Below are 14,694 nucleotides of genomic sequence, written 5' to 3'. Positions count from 1 at the left end.
CACCCACCTGCCCCTCCGTGGGATGCCTCCTGGCTGAGCTTCACTTCTAGGCGTCTGTAGGCTGCTTTCTTGCACTCCCCAGAGCCTCCTTGGCAGAGCTGGTCAGGGGCTCTTTCCTGCATATTCCGGCAGCCTCAGCGCTTGGGTTGGGGGGATTGCACAGGACCACGCCCTCCCCCTTGCCCCCTACCCTGCTCCCAGTGCGAGGGTGTACACGTGGGCACCCACGCGTCTAGTGAGTGCCACTTCCTCTGTGTGCACGCGGGCTGTCTACAGGGGGATCCCGGGCCTGTGCGTGTTTACCCAGAAGTCACAGCTCTGCCGATGGCGCAGCTGCAGCCAGGGAGGCCGGAGGCTTCCAGAGGACAAAGGGAGGGCGTGGGCTTGCGGGCCGGGAGGGGTTGACAACACCCTGCCGGTTCGGGGTCTTTGCTGAGAGTCGGGTGTTGGGGCTTTCCTCCCAGAGTACATCCCGTGCACACACAGCAGACCCGGGGGCAGCCCAGAGCCAGAGACGACGGTAAAACGGGGTTTGACTAAATCCTGCCATCCGGGGCCACACTGGCGTGAGACCCGCCCCCGCCACGCACACACATGTGCAAGTCTGCATGCCTGCACACACGTGCCCCCAGCCTCCCGGACGGGCACGCACATGCATGCGCGGCACACATGGACACAAGCACGCAAACGCGCGCTCACGCCAGCGCACCGCACACGGGGACCGGGCCGGGCCGGAGAGGGGGGCTCTGGCCGAGACGCGAGGCGCATCACGGGACCCGGCGGCGGGAGCGGATGGCGCGCGGGCTGGCGGGAGGGCGGGGGCGGCCGGGGCTTCCCAAGATGGGGCCAGAGCCGCGGGCCGGGCGCGGAGGAGACGGAAGGGCGGGCAGGGCCGCGCGGGCGCAGTGCGGGCGCCCTCTCCCGGCAGTCAGCGGCAGCGCGCCGGCCCTCCGCCCTCCGCCACTGCGGCCCCGCGCCGGCCGCCTGGGCCTGGAGGCCCGCGGCGTCCCCGGAGGACGGGCTCCGCGCCCCACGACCCACTCCCGGAGGCGGGGTCGGGCTGGTCCGGGGCGGAGGGCGCCGCGGGAGGCTGCCCAGACCCCGGGCGCTTGCTTGGCCCTGCCCGGGGCCCTTCATGTTCGGCCCCGCGGCTGTGTCCGCAAGCGCAGATGGTCTCGGGACCCGGGCCGCCCGGACGCCGCAGACCCAGCACGCTGCGGACCTGGCACGTTGGATCTCGGGACGAGCGCGGAGGGTCGGGGGCTGGAAGGTATCCGAGAGCAGAGCCCGCGCCCCCATTTCATGGTCGCGGTCACCGAGGTCCGAGAGGGGCCGGAGCCTGCGGGCAAGGGAAGGGCCTCGGAGGGCTCCGTAACTTGGCTGCGCCCCCTCCCTAGCCCAGGATCCGGAGGAGTGCTGCCTGAGGCCGAGGCGACGGATCGCCCCCTCTCCGCCCCCGCGCGGGACCCCGGCAGGAACAAGCGCCCTTCCCTGGGATCAGAGGCGGCAAACTCCCGGCTCGAGCCCCTAGCGCGGCGCCCGCCCGCGGAGCCGCGCGCCTCTCTGGCGCATCCCTGGACTTCGCGGCTCGGCCCTCAGCCGCCGGGGCTCCCGGGCCAGGCTTCTGCCCCCCAGATCGAGGCGCAACAAGTCTGAAAGCAGCGCCAAGGAGCAGCTAGCGAGCCGAGAGGGAGGGCGTGGGGCGCCGGGCGCTCCGGGATCCCCGAACGCGCGCAACGTCCGCCTCCGGGGACCGGGCGCGCGGGACTGGCTGGGCCGGCTGCCCACACCCCCTTCCAAGGCCCCGACTGTGCGCGGACGGGGGCGCGCCCAGGAACCCCCGCCCCCTCCTTCGCCTGCTTGACCTTGCTGGGTACTCAAAGCCGGACCCGGCGGCACCCCGGCGTGCGGGCGCAGAGTTTCGCTGCCGCCCACGGGAGGGAGCGGCTCGACCTCCCTCGTTGCCTCCTGGGCAGCCGGGGTCGCAGAGGACTGGAAGACATGAGGGTTCTAGGAGACGTGATAGTCGCCTCCCCAGACCCCCCACACCGTATACCACCTCCCTCCCAGATACGAAAAGGGACCCAGCTCCCCTCTCCCCCGCCTCCGCCCGCGCGGCCTTTGCTGTTCCCCCGCGGCGGCTCTCGCTCCGAGGGGGCGTGTGTTTGTGTCTGTGGGGGAGAGCACTAAGGGTCTGCTTGGGTTCCCAGGGTGGAGCGGGAGAACTGACCTTCCAGCCCCCTCCCCAACACAAACGCCAAGCGGCTCCTCTGGGGCAGGAGTGCAGGCCCCCTACCCGCCCACACGCCTTCCTGCCTTTCAACTACTCCGGAGTTGCAGCCCAGGAATCTGCGCCCCAGACCCGGAGGAAGAATGGGGAGGTCGCGGCGGGAACGGATGCTAAAGGAGGGCTGGCTTAGGGCTCTTCGGGTCCCAGCCTGGGCGCCTGCGCTCCAAGAAACTTAGAAGCCCAAAATAAAAGTGGAAAGGGGTAAGGTGCCCAGCGGCCTGGGGCTGGGGTGCCAGGTTAGGCGTTCTCTTCAGGCTGCCGGGGAGTGGCCAAGCAGGAGCCGCCGCGGCCAGGAGGAGGGACCCGGGCTCGGAGCCGCAGCCTCCGTCAAGCCCTCCCGGTCACATCGCTTCGCGGTGATTCTCAGCTCCGCCGCCCCCTCCCGAGGCCGGAGGCGCTCTCTACCTTGCCCAAGGGGTCGCGGGAACCTGGGGAGAGGACTCCTGGCCGGGTCCAGAGCCCCCAACCTCCCCAGGAGGGGGCGGGGGCCGTGCTCGTTCCTCGAGGCAGCTCTGCGCGGCTCCTAGCTAGCGCGGCGACGGCGGAGGGCCGGCGGCCTCCGCTCGCCGGGGACGCGGACCCGGGAGTGCTCGGCGCTTGGAGCGGAGAGGGCACAGGGCCGGCCCAAAGTTGAGAGTGGCTTATCTGCGCGGCCTGTCCGACCCAGTGCAAAGGTAGACAAGGAGGGAAGAGCGAGGGCGTTCGCGTGGGGGTGGGGGGCGCAAAAATAGCCCTCCGCCCAAAGTGGGGGAGAGAACCTCCAGGGAGTCTCCACCGCCAATGCCAGGTCTACAGGGGAGGGCTTCTACGGGCGAGGGCTTCGAGAAGGAGTCTGGGGTTTTCTCCTGCCTGCCCCAGGCTCTGTGCGTGGGGGGAGGACGTCTCGGGCTCCTACAATGTCTGTAGGGGCTCTGGACGTGATTAGCAGGAGGGGGACACGCTCAGGGGCTCTCCGGAGCCTGCTGCGTCTGTGTGTGGCTGTTGGGGGCCGTGGGGGCTCCCTTAGGCCCCCGCCAGCGTGTGTGTGTGCTGGGGGTACAGCGGGAACGCCCTCCCCGGCCTGCCCTGTGCATGTGATGAGGAGGGGTGCCAGGCTGTGGTGTGTGGATCGGGAGGAGGCGAGCAGAGCCGAGGAGCCTCTCCTGCGTCCAGGGTCGCCCCCTCCTCAGCCTGCCCAATGCGGGCTCGCGGGGACCTGCCACATTCCATCGCCACCGCTGGAGGAGGCAGGGGGCTAAGGGGGTAGGGGGTGGGGGTCCAAACTCCCGAGCTCTGAGCGCAAAACCTCGGAGCTGCGAAGCCCCAAACGGCGAAGTTAGGAAGTCTGGGCGCCCGCACCTTCCCCGGCCCCCTCCCACCCTCGCTGCGCCCCCACCCGCCGCGCCCCCAGCCCCCGCCAGAGCCTTCCTTACCTTCCCCAGCAGCAGCGGCCCCGCCGGCGAGGACTCGATCCGGCGAGTTGCAAATCCCCGCGAGTGCCTAGCGTCGCCGGCGGCCAAGCCGGGCGCCCGACCGGAGGTGGGGGGGGCTCTTCCAGCCGCCGCCGCCCCCGGCCCGCTCCGGGCCTCACCGGGACGCCCCCTGGAGCGCACCCGCCGGCGCACGCAGGCCCCCTCCCCTTCCCCCGCGCCTGCTGGAGCCCCCCGGGCGCCCGGAGGGTCCGGATGCCCGCGCTGCGGACGATGCTGGGCGCGCGGGCCCGGGCCGGGCCAGGACGCGGCGCGGCCGCCTGTGCTCCCGGCTCGCCGGCTCCGCGCTCGCTCCGCCGGGGCCGCCGCCAACGCCGCGCCCGCCGCCGCCGCCTGCGCCCGCCGCTCCCTCTCCGGCCGCCGCCGCTCCGCTCCTCTCGCCTGCCCGGCTCTTCTCGCCTTTTTTCCCCTTCCTGAGGGGGGGGGGCGAGCCGAGCCGAGCCGGGGGCGGGGCGGCGCGGGGAGGAGGAGGAGGAGGCCGAGGACGAGGAGAAGGAGGAGGAGAGAGGCGAGAGCTGCTTCCCCCCACCCGGCTGCCGGCGCTCCCCAATCTCTCGCTCTCTGAAACTGGATCCCGAATCGGGAGCCAGAGACTGCATGACGGATTACATCAGGCTTTATAGAGCTTCCAGATCACACATTAGAGGGGGAGCGCAAGCGGGGGGCGGGGGCGTGGGGGGAGGGGAGCGAGATAAGGGGGGGCGGATAAAATGCACACACGCGCGCACACCTAGGAGAGCCCGGTGCCTGCCCCGCGCAGCAGAGAAGCCAAGAGTTGGGTCCCTGCTTTCGGCCTTCTCCAGGAGCAGGGGAGTGGCCCCACTGGCTGGCTGGATGATGGATGGTGGACGGCAGGACGGACACACAGATGAATGGAGGGAAGGAAGTGAGGGGTTGTGCCTAGGCAATGCAGGTGCGTGGGTGGATAGACGGTGGACGGATGGATGAGGTAGGTGGGTGTAAATGGAAGTGGGGTGGATGGATGGATGGACAGATGACTGGAGAGCTGGCGAGAGAACGGTGGGGTAGAAGGATGGAGGGAAGAGATGGGTGAGGATGGACGGGATAGGTGGGTAAGTGAATGGGCGGCACCCAGTGGAGGGCTGCTTGGCTGAAGGCTGTGCAGGTGCAAGGACCAGGCATGGATGGGGGTGAGAGCGGGCTGAATGGGGGATGGGCAGGAGAGAGATTGGAGGCATAGACTCCTGACCCCATCCAAGAGGGTCAGAGGGAGGGGGCTGGGCGGGAACTGGGCAGGGCCAGTTGAACTGCTCAGGTGGGGGCTTGTCCAGTTCTTCCTCATGGACCCTGTGCTGAGAGATGCTGAGGGGAGTGCCTGGGGAAAGAGTCAGGAGGTGGATTTGAAGGTGAAGTCGAACCCACCACTGACCCTAGGTGGCTGTTCCCAGGCACTTCCTCCCATTGTCACCATCCATCCTCCTTTGACTCGGTGACATGGGGGACCTCCGAGCCCCATATTCAGGTTTTGTTCTTCATCAGCGGATGGAGACGGCCCCTTCGGCTGCCTTGAATCATCCACGGCCCCTCTTCTGCTTCCACGACCGACCGCTGGCCAGGTACCCAGAGAGAGCCTTCCCAGAAGGAAACCAGGACGTTGGAGAAATGACTGCGGGATCCTTCTCCACCAAGACGCTTCTACCTCAACCCCTTTCTCCTAGCTCTCAACGTGTGGTCCACTCTGAGCGCAGGTCCTCCCGCGTGGATGTCCAGCACTCTGAGAGCAGGTCCTCCCGCGTGGATGTCCAGCACTCTGAGCGCAGGTCCTCCCGTGTGGGTGTCCAGCACTCTGAGCGCAGGTCCTCCCGCGTGGGTGTCCAGCACTCTGAGCGCAGGTCCTCCCGCGTGGATGTCCAGCACTCTGAGCGCAGGTCCTCCCGCGTGGATGTCCAGCACTCTGAGAGCAGGTCCTCCCGCGTGGATGTCCAGCACTCTGAGCGCAGGTCCTCCCGCGTGGGTGTCCAGCACTCTGAGCGCAGGTCCTCCCGCGTGGGTGTCCAGCACTCTGAGCGCAGGTCCTCCCGCGTGGATGTCCAGCACTCTGAGCGCAGGTCCTCCCGCGTGGATGTCCAGCACTCTGAGCGCAGGTCCTCCCGCGTGGATGTCCAGCACTCTGAGCGCAGGTCCTCCCGTGTGGATGTCCAGCACTCTGAGCGCAGGTCCTCCTGGGTGGGTGTCCAGCACTCTGCACAGTGAACCATCACAGCAGGTCACGCGGATGCTGCTACCCAGGCCCACTGTCAGCCTGGCTGCTTCTGTCAGCCCATTAGCCAGAGTCTCCATTGGGTACCACCACTGCCACCACCAACACGAATTCACAGGGACTGCCACCACCCCTACCTGAATGTCAGCACCCGCCCCGCCCCAGCCTCCCGTGGCCCTCAATGGCAGTCACCACCGTCACAACACAGGTCACCAGGATAGGAGGGAACTCAAGCCCACTGAGCCCCTGGGCATGGCGCACTGCTCACCGGACACAGTTGTGTCCATATCAGTCCCCTCCGCAAGGTCGATCTGTGGCCAAGGCTCCTAGGGGTGTCCAGAGGGACTGGCCAGAAGGGGCCCAGAGACACAGGCCACAGGGCAGCCAGGAAAGGGGGTGGGGGCGGTCCGCTTCCCGGTCCAACCTCTTGGGCAGTGTCACACCTCCTTCCTCCTGGGGAAAAGGCCTTCTTCTCCAAGGCTTTGACAGGATTGTTGACAAAAGGGCAGGGTGCCGGGGCTGCCTCTGAGGGTCCCCTGCCTAGTGGCACCCCCTCCTCCCATCCTGGTGGCGATGCCCTGCCTCCTCTCCTCGCTGCACCAGCAGTCATGGCCACCAGGGGGCGGCTGATGTCAGGCCAGAAGGCCAGCAGCTCTGAGTCAGGACTCAGCCCTCCTCCCTGGAGCGCCCAGAGGGTGGCAGCGATCCCGGTGCCTACGCTGGGGAATCCAGCCCCAGGTTCTCAGGGCGATGCTGGGGCCCTCTCCAATGCAGCCATCCAGGGCGAGGCAGTCTCCCTTCTGGGCCCAGCTTCTCGGCAGGGCCTTTCCTCTCCCTGCACAGGGCCTTCTCTGTTTCCCTCCCCAACTCGCCACTTTTAGAAAATCATCCTCTTAGCCCAGCTCCTGATCCAGGACTCAGAGGGTTCCACCTCCCATCCCCCGGCCCAGTCCTCAGCCCCTCCCCAGGGAGGGAGAAGGTCAGGCATAAGGAGTTCTGCCCACCAAGACCCAGCTCCCAGCAGAGCGCCCTGAAGCAGTCTCGCTCACCCCACTTCAGCCCCGTCTCCCTGATGGCACGCGTGTGTCTGAATGGCTTTGAAGGTGTCTTCTAGCCCAGACACTCCAGGTTTCTAGAACCCTAAACCGGCAACTGACTTTCAGGAGGCTTGCCTCAGTGTACACCCTGAACTCCATTCCCCTCACCTGCTCACCTGACCCCCCAGCTGCACCATCTCACTCCCAGATCGTCTTCCTTTCAGAGTCCTGTCCACAGCCTGAAGAACCCAGGGTGGGCCCAGCACCGGGAGGCTAGAATTGATGGTCCCTGCTGGGGACCACCCCCAGCTGGACACCGGGCCCTAGAACCTCCTCACGAAGCCCAGAGGGAGTGTGACCTGTGGCATCTTCTCAGTGTTCTCCATAGCCACAAAATAATCCCTGGCCACAGCCAGACACTCAGCTGTGACCCTGCCCCCGACATTGGAATCACTGACCACTGATCTTGGCCACACGCTGAACCCTGATCCTGGTCACACACTGAGCTCTGGCCACACACTGAACCCTGATCCTGGTCACACACTGAGCTCTGGCCACACGCTGAACCCTGATCCTGGTCACACACTGAGCTTGGTCACACACTGAACCCTGATCCTGGTCGTACACTGAGCTCTGGCCACACGCAGAACCCTGATCCTGGTCATACACTGAGCTCTGGCCACACGCTGAACCCTGATCCTGGTCATACACTGAGCTCTGGCCACACGCTGAACCCTGATCCTGGTCATACACTGAGCTCTGGCCACACACTGAACCCTGATTCTGGTCGTACACTAAGCTTGGTCACACACCGAACCCTGATCCTGGTCGTACACTGAGCTCTGGCCACATGCTGAGCCCTGATCCTGGTCGTACACTGAGCTCTGGCCACATGCCGAGCCCTGATCCTGGTCACACACTGAGCTCTGGCCACACACTGAACCCTGATTCTGGTCACACACTGAGCTCTGGCCACACACTGAACCCTGATCCTGGTCACACACTGAGCTCTGGCCACACGCTGAACCCTGATCCTGGTCATACACTGAGCTCTGGCCACACGCCGAGCCCTGATCCTGGTCGTACACTGAGCTCTGGCCACACGCTGAACCCTGATTCTGGTCGTACACTGAGCTCTGGCCACATGCTGAACCCTGAGATCCTGGTCACACACTGAGCTTGGTCACATGCTGAACCCTGATCCTGGTCACACATTGAGCTCTGGCCACACGCCGAGCCCTGATCCTGGTCACACACTGAGCTTGGTCACACACTGAACCCTGATCTTGGTCATACACTGAGCTCTGGCCACACGCTGAGCCCTGATCCTGGTCACACACTGAGCTCTGGCCACATGCGAGCTTCCATTCTGATGTAGACTGAACCCTGATCCCATGGCTGCTTTACACATCCAGAGCTTTGGTCCCAAGGCTAAGTGTAGACTCTAAGGCTTCCCTGATTGATGGGAAACAGAAAGGGGGACATGAGGCCTCGGAGGGGGGCAGCAGGAAGTGTGCCTCAAAGTCCTGTATTTCCAGCCATTTTCACATAGGACTGTCCCATCCTCAGGGAGGGGAGTGTTTGTTTGAGGCCACAGTGGAGCCAGGGCAGCCTACAACCCAGCTCCCTGACTCCCGTTTCATGGTCCCCCAGAGCTGTCAGCAGGGACCCCCAGGGCAGAATGAGGGCTCTTTTTATCAGCCAGTGCTTCTCAGGGCTGAGGTCGTATGGGAGCGCAGGAGGAAGGGGACCCCTGGTCCTCTCGAGGTACTCAACGAACTTTGCCAGCCAGAGGCTGAAGGGCCTCTGTGTGGGGGTGACCAGCATTGTGAGTACTTAGCCGACCCACATGCAGAGTCGTTAACTGTGGATGCAGCAAGTCTCTATTAGCCTCCCAGTCAGGACCCTTGGAGCCCCTGCCTATCACCATACAGGACCCTGAGGCCCTGCCTTTGCCCAGCCTGTCCTGGTGTATCCCAGGACCCCCCACCCCCAGCTCAGCCCGAAGGTACCCCAAACTGTGCAGATGTTGAGGAAGGATGGGAAAAGGAGAGAGACTCTCAGAGAGCTAGTGATAATGAGGGCAGCGGCTTCTGCTAACAAGGGTCTAACAGTGTGGTGCAGCCAGCCTCCTCTTCCGGGAAGCCTCTCCTGGTCTTCTGGTTGGCAGGCATGGCCCCTTCCTGTGTCCCAGGAACATGGCAGGTCCTCTGTCTCAGCACACCCGTCAGTCAGCAAAGGCAAACATGGCCGGGAACCTTCCTGGTTCCTCCGCCCAGAGGCCCCATCTCCTGCCTGGATTCAGAGGAGGACAGCAGCCAGTCCCTCCACCCAGGGCTCTGCATCCCAAGATGGGGGACAGAGACAAGGCACAAGCTGGCTCCTGGGCAGATGCATAGCCAGCTTCAATTCTGTGACGTTCTGCAGTCCCTCTGTGGCTCTCAGCCTGCACCCAGGCCAGGTAGGGTGGGGACCCGTGGAGGTGACTCGGGCGTGGTCTGCTCTCCAGCCATCCCAGTTCAGGGCCTGAGTCATGGGGAGGAGTCACGAGGTGGCCTCCCGGCTGCCACCAGCCCAGGTTTCCAGGAAGACAGAGAGGACCCAGGGAGGCTGCCTTTCCCTTCCCCCATCCCGCATCTCCCATCCCCTTCCTCTCTTCCTCCGTGGCCTCCCCTCGCCTCTGTCCTGGACAGCCCACCCTGGACAGGGGCCAGCAAAGGACAGAGAAAGCCCAACCCTTAGGCCCAGGCATCCAAGTCCAGAGCCAATCTCTGGATGCCTCTGTCCATGGAACTGCCTATGATGGTGGCAGCGTTCTGTGTCTGTACTGTCCAGCATGGCCACCCCTGGCCTTAGTGCCTACCAAGGGCATGAAATGTGGCTTGTGGCCTGGGGAATTGAATTTTTTGATTTGACCGACTATAATACATTTCCAGTTAGATATAGCTACATATGGCTGGTGCCTACTGTATTGGAGGGTATTCATTCCAGCCGGGTCCAGCCTCCACCCAGGTCCTGAGGCTTCCTCCAAGGTGGGGTTCCCAGGCAGGGGGTGCCTGACACTCATCACTGCCTGGACTCCAGCAAGTGCACCTCCTGTGGCTCCAGGTTGTGCCACCCAGCGCCCCTCCCCATACCAGGGACCCTGGGGGCGCCTTGAGAGGAATGGCTGGGTGCTGGCCCCTCCCTGCTCCGGCTATGAACTTCAGACCAGTGGTTCACTCTGCCTGCACCTTCCCTGTTTCGCCTGTAAAGAGGAGGCAGCGACAGGACCTACCTAGGCAGTCTTTCTTATGATTAAATGAGCATCCATGATCCTGGCCTGGACCGTGGTCCTTGCCCTGCAGCCAGGGCCACCTGCCCTCCATGTGCACTTCCCCACCAGGCCCACTCCCAGCCCTGGCTCTCCTGCCTCGCTCGCTCAGCCGGGCCCTGCTTCCCTCCCTCTGGGTTGGCAGGCATGCCTGTGCAGGTGGAGGCTTGACCTCATACACCTGGTCCCCCTTCTGCTCCGCGCCTTGAGCTCTGTACCCCCACCTGCCTCCAGTGCCGCAGAACTGCGATTTCCCGGGGACCCACTGTGCACCCCTCATCCAAACCCCACTCCAGCCCTATGGGCCCATCTGGTACAACCCACCCCTGAGGGAAGCCTGTGCTAGCTGACTGAGGGATGCCCCAGTCCCTGCTCCCTGGAAAGGCAGGGATCCAGCAGCCCCGTCAGATGCCAGCCCGTTCCAGCCCTCACCGCAGCACTCCTCCCTGCGCCTGCCCTTGGCCCTCCTGCTCCAGCCTCAGCCCAGGCATGTTTGGAAAAGTCTTCTCCAGGGCCTTACTCAGAAGCGGTGGGAACTGATGGGACATTATTGCCCCAAATCTCAGGACAGCCGCCTCCTCTCACAGATTAAGGAAGCCATTTGGGAGATGCAGGCTGGAAAGGCTGAGGTCCCTGCAGCCCACGCAGGGCGTGTGCTTCCCGTGGGGGCCCTGGGAGGTGGGTGCCAGGGCCGGGCTAGCCTCCTGAGGGTTCCCGCAGGCTGGGACAGGGGCAGAGGCAAGGCCGGGGCGGGTTGGGGTTAGTGGGAGCCAGCGTCCAGGCTTTGTACTCTGCCAAGCCCGCCTGGGATGGTGGCTGCCCCACTGGCGCTGGGCAGGGCCATTCCCTGTGTTCTCTGGGAAAGGTGTAGAGAAGTGCAGGCACTGGCCAAGGCCACGCGGCAGGCAGGTCTCGGTCTTGGGCACCCAGGCCCAGCACAGGCAGCTAGGGAGGGAAGGAAGGAAAGGCATCTCCACAGCAGGTGGTGGGGGCACTCAAGGCCAAGCATGCTGGGGACTTCCCTTGCCCTGTCCTCTGGGCCCCTGGAAAGTCTGCAAGTGCCCAGGCCTGCGCCGGGCAAGGACCTCTGGCTGTGGGGCAAGGTGGTGCCCAGGTTCCTCCTGGGCCTGGTGCTGACGCTGATCCCTCAGCCTTCTCCCGAGGCCAAGGCCGAGCTTATGTAACCCAAGTGGCCCGGCCCACTCTGCAGGTGCCCTTCTCTGCCTGCCCTGCTCTCTCTGGTAGAGGAGGAGGCGGCGGGCAGGGGTATTTTCGGGCTATTTTCGACCACTCATTTTCACAGCTCTCCTTGTGAGAACCAGGCGTGATTGGCGGGTTTTCCTAACACCCTTTTGGGGACTGTGCAGAGATGCAGGTCAGGGAGAGGCGACGTGGCACCAGCCAGGCAGCCACTAGGGCTACGGGGCTCCCGAGGCAGGGCTCCCTTGGGGCCTTCAAGACCCCTGCAAGTGGTAAACCTGGGTATGCCTTCTCCTGACATTTCCTCAGCAGCTGTGCTGACCAAACTGACTTCACTCGCTGTCCCCATCTGCCCTCACAGCCATTACCAGATGTGGCCAGGCGTGGTCCCATTCCATGGAAGGACCGCGGCTCAGAGGGGTCGTGTGTCTTGCTCAAGATCATGCATGACCAGAGGCCAGGATTGACACCAATGTTTGCACTCTGACCACAGCAGGGCCCGAGTCATGGACTTGTTCTTGGAGGAGAATCTTCAAGATTGACCAGGCAGAAAGGGAAGAAGAGGGGGAGTGTTGCCTGGGGAATGTAACCTCCTGGGCCAAGAACAGCACAAAACACTTCAGAGCACTGTTTCCAGTCCCCACAACATCCTGGCTGAGGCCTGACCCTGTTCCTAGAAACCTCTGGTCTCTTGTCACCATCTGAGCCCTGGCCCTGGGCACATATTGATCCTGATCCCTGATTACTGAGTGAGCTTTGATTCTGGGCACATACTGGTCCTGATCCCTGATCCCAGACTGAGCTCCGATCCCTAATCACTGACTGAGCCCTGACTCTGGGCACATACTGGTCCCAATCCCTGATCACAGACTGAGCCCTGAGCCTCTGGGTATGCTGGTCAAACCCTGAAGATGGGCACCAACTGCCACCATTCATCCAGTATTTATCACACCCCTCTTTTAGGCTTGGCACTCTGCCCACACCAGCCAATCCTTCACCCCATCCCCACAGCCCTTGCTCCCAAAACAGAGGCTGTGTGGACTTCAGGGCCTGTGCAGGCCACTGCCCCAGCTTCCCCTTCAGGCTCTCATCTGGGCTTAGTGAGTTGTAGGAATAAGGGATGCCAAGCCAGCTCTGGGAGCTCTCAGTGGAGGGAGATTAAGCATTTAATAAACACTGCAGTGAAAATCAATGCAATCAGAGAGATCGAGGCTCCAATAGGAGTGGGGACTGGAGGTGGGGCTAGCCAGCTCTGCACTCTCACCTGCTCACACTCAGTGCATGTCAGGCTCCAAGTGGTATGGATAGTGAGTCAGGGGGAAGCTATGTTCTCTCCCAACTCAAGCTGTCTCAGGCCCATCACTCAACAGCGTGCACTCCTCCACAAAATATCCAGTGCCACGCTCAGCACAGAGACCCCAGGCATCCGAAGAAGACCCTCGGCCCCTCTTGGGTGTCCACACCCCAGGCCCTGATGTTCAAGCCCCACCAGGGCTTCAGCTGTCACTGGGTGGAATGACCGGTCTGGGTACCCCAGGACACAGCCCAGCCTGGGAGCTGGGTTGACAGAGGGCAGGAGACACACAATCCCATGCCAGAGCGTTTCAGAGGAAGGCCTCAGACCCCTTGGGAGGCATGGAGTGACATTCTGGGAGTGGGGCCCAGGGGGTCCTCATAGCCCTGAAGCCTGAGAGTGACTCAGGGGACGATGGGGCTGGGCCCGGGTCACATGAACAAAACCCTGTCCTCTAATGCCCTGAGCCTCCAAGGCAGTCCTTGGCCCTGCCGGGCTGTAGTCCTCTCTTCCTGTCCACTGTGCCAGCAGGGCCTCAGCGGAGGTGGTCCCACGTCCTCACTGGATCCCTGCACTGTGTAAACAGTGCTGACACTGTTGTGCCCCGTGTGTGTTGACAGCACTGACACCAGAGCTGTCATCTGTCCCTCTTACAGAAAGGAGAGCCGAGGCTGGCCCTAGGGTCCCCAGCGGAAGTGCTGGAGCCAGACCTTGAACTCTGCACCCACCCCCACCTGACCCCTGCCTCCCCACCTGCCACAGAGGGGCTCGCTGGCTCGGTGCATACGTTCACTGGGGAGGTGGTGCCTGAGGAACCGCCCGTGGTGTAAGACCCACAGCTAACCCATGTGCTTTGCAGAGCCCTGGAAGCCTGGAGGTAGAGACGAGGCCCCCATCGTGGAGGAAGCTGAGGCTCTGGGCCAGGAGGTGACCTCCCTGAAGGTACATAGCAGTGAGTGGAGAATCCTAGACATGAGCCCAAGTCCCCAAGACCCCGTGAGCCCTGGGCATCCCTGCACCCTCCTCAGGTCAGGGAGGAAAGTCTTCAGTTCAGAGGCCTGGGGTGCTTTTTCCCTTCCCAGGAAATGCAGAGGGAGGCAGTCTCAGGAGAAGCTCAGCTCCTCTGCATCTTGGGGCCCCTGGGGCTCCCATCCATCCTTCCCCTTTCCTCAGGTGGGTGGCACTGTGAGGGCAAAATGCTGCCAAGCTCCGGGCATCACATCTTCCCACGACCACCTCTAGAACAGGAAGAGAAGAAAGGAGGCAAAGGGGCTTCTACTTGCACATCTCCCACTTCTCAGGGGTGGCTGGGAGGAGCGTCGGGCCAGCTAGCAGGAAGGTGTGGGGACCCCACGAGAGGTGAGGTTATGGGTGAATCGCGCCCCTCAAAGATTCCTATGTTGAAGTCCCAACCCCCTGAACCTAAGAACATGACCTTATTTGGAAATAAAATTGAGATGGGGTCACGCTGGAGTAGGGGAAGCCCCTAATGCAATGCGACTGTGTTTTTTTTTTTTCTTTTCTTTTTTGAGACAGGGTCTCACCCTATTACCTGGGCTGGAGTGCGGTGGTGCAATCTCAGCTCACTGCAGCCTTGACCTCTTGGGCTCAAGCCGTTCTCCCGCCTCAGTCCCACAAGCAGCTGGGATTACAGGCATGTGCCACCATGCCTGGCTAACTTTTTGTAGAGAGGGGTTTTGCCATGTTGGCCAGGCTGGTATCAAACTCCTGGGCTCAAGCAATCTGCCTGCCTCAGCCTCCCAAAGGTCTAAGATTACAGGCATGAGCCACTGCACCCAGCCAACTGATGTCTTTATAAAAAGAACATCACTTGGAGAGACAGGCACTCAGGGAAGCCACGTGGAAACAT

General features: G+C 63.4%; 1 protein-coding gene and 1 long non-coding RNA gene across 2 annotated transcripts in view; one reads left to right on the top strand and one right to left on the bottom strand.

Annotated features, from left to right (window-relative positions):
* The window catches only part of ADGRB1 (adhesion G protein-coupled receptor B1), a 97,616-nt gene extending 93,478 nt beyond the window's left edge, over nt 1-4,138 (bottom strand). The window contains exon 1 of the mRNA XM_045398774.3: nt 3,703-4,138. The gene's annotated coding sequence lies outside the window, so the exon portion shown is untranslated. The remainder of the gene's footprint in view (nt 1-3,702) is intronic.
* LOC141407530 (uncharacterized) lies at nt 927-2,488 on the top strand. Its single transcript, XR_012416968.1, has 2 exons — nt 927-1,270; nt 1,398-2,488. It is a non-coding gene; the product is annotated as an uncharacterized lncRNA (long non-coding RNA).
* Nucleotides 4,139-14,694: the final 10,556 nt, after the last annotated feature.

Source organism: Macaca fascicularis, chromosome 8 (genome assembly GCF_037993035.2).
Source record: "Macaca fascicularis isolate 582-1 chromosome 8, T2T-MFA8v1.1".
In the NCBI taxonomy this organism is placed as follows: domain Eukaryota; kingdom Metazoa; phylum Chordata; class Mammalia; order Primates; family Cercopithecidae; genus Macaca; species Macaca fascicularis.
Note: the sequence above shows the minus strand (reverse complement) of the source record. Positions and strands in the feature narration are given on the sequence as shown.